The sequence below is a fragment of the Lytechinus variegatus genome, chromosome 17 (assembly GCF_018143015.1).
Source record: "Lytechinus variegatus isolate NC3 chromosome 17, Lvar_3.0, whole genome shotgun sequence".
Taxonomy (NCBI): Eukaryota; Metazoa; Echinodermata; class Echinoidea; order Temnopleuroida; family Toxopneustidae; genus Lytechinus; species Lytechinus variegatus.
Genome location: NC_054756.1, coordinates 22,157,484 through 22,161,106, shown reverse-complemented (window position 1 = coordinate 22,161,106; position 3,623 = coordinate 22,157,484).

The following is a 3,623-nucleotide window of genomic DNA, read 5'->3' as shown; positions in this document are numbered from 1 at the left end:
ACAGACTTGGCAAAGTGCTCCCAAAGTGGAGTGAGCAAGTTTCAGTGCGCACGCGCAGTCGGAACGTCCAATTGGATCATTGATCAGCGTTGTGAAAAGTTGTTTAGAGAATAAGTTACATCGACGGCCAGTGTAATCCCTTTCTTGTAGGTTGACAAAACGAGTCTGAATAAAGTAGGTTTACACGTTTTTTTTTCTTTCTTTTCTGTTTGTAAGAAACCTTTCTCTCGGCACACGTTGAGAGGGAGATAGTTTGCACCAAAATATAACCTTAGCCAAAGTTTCTTCAGGCTTCAATTTATTTTAGTCTTTTAATTAATTTTCATAATTTGCTTGAGAATGATATTCGTATTCAATAAATACTATTAAGTAAGCGTTGTATACTTGTGATGATACCGCATGGATATAAAACCATTTCCTGAAGTAACAGGTTCAATTGTCGACATTTTCAGTCGCTGAAATAAGCAAGCGAGCAGAACCACAAAAGACAAGGCAAGACAAGACTATACTCTGAAACATGAATGGGTGCATTGGGAAAGGGTAAATTACACTTTACAATGACTGACAAGAGACATCTTAATGTAAGGGCGGAAAACGTTGTCCCTCATCGGCCCTTTCCCGCCCATTTCGCCTTTTATATTTTCAGCCAGTAAAACATGAGGTAAAATGGACATCACATGACCGAGTTTTTTTCAAAGTCCTTCTCAGGTGAGTAATATTTAGCAGATTTTGAAATAAGTTCTTATACTAATTATCTTTCAACGAACGATCATATGTATGACAATTAGCATGCAATAAAGAAATGGTAAAAGTAAGAGTGACGTTTCGTTCTTGTAATTCTGTTGCTACTATTCTACTCATTTGTACTTCATTTTCATATTAAAACATTAACCCATAACACCTGAAGTCTTGTTTAAAACTTTCTCTCCCCCTCCCCTCTCCCTCTGTCTCTCCCTCTCTTTCTCTGTTTCTCCTCTGACGGTTGATCGCCATCATCATTCTAGTTCAAGAGTTTTTCTTGACTGTGAACCTGTGAAGGAGAAGTTACAAAATCGGGAAGGGCAGGGGATGGGAGGGGGGGGGGGGGGGGCTTGTTCCATTCACCCAACTCTGCACGTTCAAACCACGAAGAGCGAAGAAAAATAATGTAAATTGAAATGACACATTTATGATGCATAATAAATGTCTTTTTAAAAATCTAAAGCAGTTTGTTTGAACTGTGATACTCCGCGGATCAAAGTCCCGATCACTCTGAACACTCGCCATTACATCTGTTCATTGAAACAAAAGGGCGCAGAAAAGGGCACGAGCTCATGGACCAAGACTGTTTACGGCTGAATTTACTCCTCTATTATCATACTATATACCTACCAAATATTCTATAGGCCTTACTCTAACACCGCTCGGGTAATATGCGATATTATGTCCACCTATAGAAATGCTAGCGAAGAAGGTTCTATGACATTTGCCCCGGCGACAATTATTATTCCGATGGACAATCTGCATGTTAAGTAAAACAATAAAGCCTAATTATCACTATTTTGATACATAAACTCTTTTAAAATCTGGAACACCCTTCTTTTACCATCCTCATAGGTCCATGCTTTTACCAATTACCCCCTTCAATATTCACAGGCAATGCTACGCCATTTTTGACTGTCAGCAACCACGAATGACTTACCGGCGATGAAGTACATCGCCTCGGGGCCTTCCCCCATCTTCTGCTTTGATGGGGAAAAGAAGGGGGTATAGGCTGCCGAAAAGTGTGTGTCTGGGCTTATCTCCTCGAACGAAGAGTCATGGGTTGACTGGACGAGCAAGTAAGGTTGAACTTGAACGCGAGGGAGAAGGGGAGATGAAAGCAGAAGCGACAGCAGAGAGTTAGGGATTTGCGGGAGCATGCAGTTTCGAAGGGATAACTCAAGGCGACGTTTCTGCGCTGTGAGTCAAGCCAGCGAACATGGCGAAGAGGTTTGGAAACTCAAAACAAATTTGGCTCATCTCAACGATTTCCATCCCTTGCCCAATCTAGTCTGATTTTGAAAGCTCTGTTTTGAAAGCCCATTGTCGCACCACATTATGACATTGCGACTCTTTAAACATGGGAGCTTCGGAAATCTTCAAGATTCAAGATTCAAGAAGTTTATTTCATTTCCAAAACAAATATAAATCGAATACAAATACAAATCAAAGTACGAATACAAAATCATTTTAACTTAGCATAATTATATAATAAACGCTTGTATAAAAAGCGTATATGGAAATGAGGGGATCCACTAAAAAGCATTGCTTGTAGAGCGTGGATCCCCTATAGCTAGTTGAATAAATAATTTATATTAAGCAATTAAGACAAGACAAGACAAAGCAATACAAAACGTTCATCTCGTTACACTCGAAATAGACTCAAATCACATTTTTAATGATGTGCACTCTTAAAACAAATCAGTCAAATTGACTAGACTAGTAGTCAGCTGGGTGCAACTGATATGGCAATCACTGATATTCGAATTTCTGACATATATTCTAGTCAGAAATAACTCCGTTCTAGTAAAATATGACTAAAAAATAATCAAATATGACTAGAATAACAGTTGCTCCCAGCTGACCCTATCAACTAGTCATTTTTGACTGATTTGTTTTTAGAGTGTGGATTAGGCCTATATGAATAAAAAGGTGTTTCATTGCGATTAAAACAATTATAAAATTCTGTTTAGGAACTTTACCATGAAATAAGCTGAAAAGTGCAGGATATAATCCACGGCTAAATCCTTCTGATTCATAATCATGCACTAACTCTATGTAAAGTTGTAGAAAGGTCTACGTAAAGAAGTATACAGGCATATAATTTTCAGAGATATAACGAGAGCATTCGAAATGAATGTTTGCGGTACAAAATATAGGTCTTAAAATTGTCATAATAATTACAATAATGATAATAACAACGAGAACGACGACAACAACAGATACTACTGACAATAATAACAATAATAATGGTAATAACAATAATAATAATAATATCAATAATAATAATAACAATAATAATAACAATAATAATAACAATAACAATAATAATAATAGTGATATTAAAAATAATAATAATAACGATAATAACAGTAAGAGCTGAATTTTTAAAGCGCTTTTTACATGAGGATACCCTGGCTATATTTATGATAGTCGCGTGCTGCCTACAGGCGCTCTGGACCGTCTTTCGTGTCGCTCATCTTTTATGATACGCTATAAGCAGGGTGTTTCTGAAATTTATGATAAAAAATGAGATTCGTTAGTTTGCTTTTAAATAAAATTTTATACAATTTCATGATATATTACATCATTTTATAAACAAATATTTTGTTTATTTGAACGGAAAATGAAATATGTTTGCAGATGATTTATTTAAAACGCGTTTCACATGGCGCATCATAAAAGATGGGCGACACGAAAGACGGACCTTGCAAAGACCCTTTCGTGCAATCGGCCCCCGGTATTCGAGTATTTACCGAGTACCTCACCTGTGTTGAGTCCCGGGGGTTGAGTGCAGTACAATATAGGTAAATTTCATGCGGAAGGTAAAATATGTAAAGAAAAAAAACCCCCTTAGTTTTCATATTATCTCTCGATGTTTA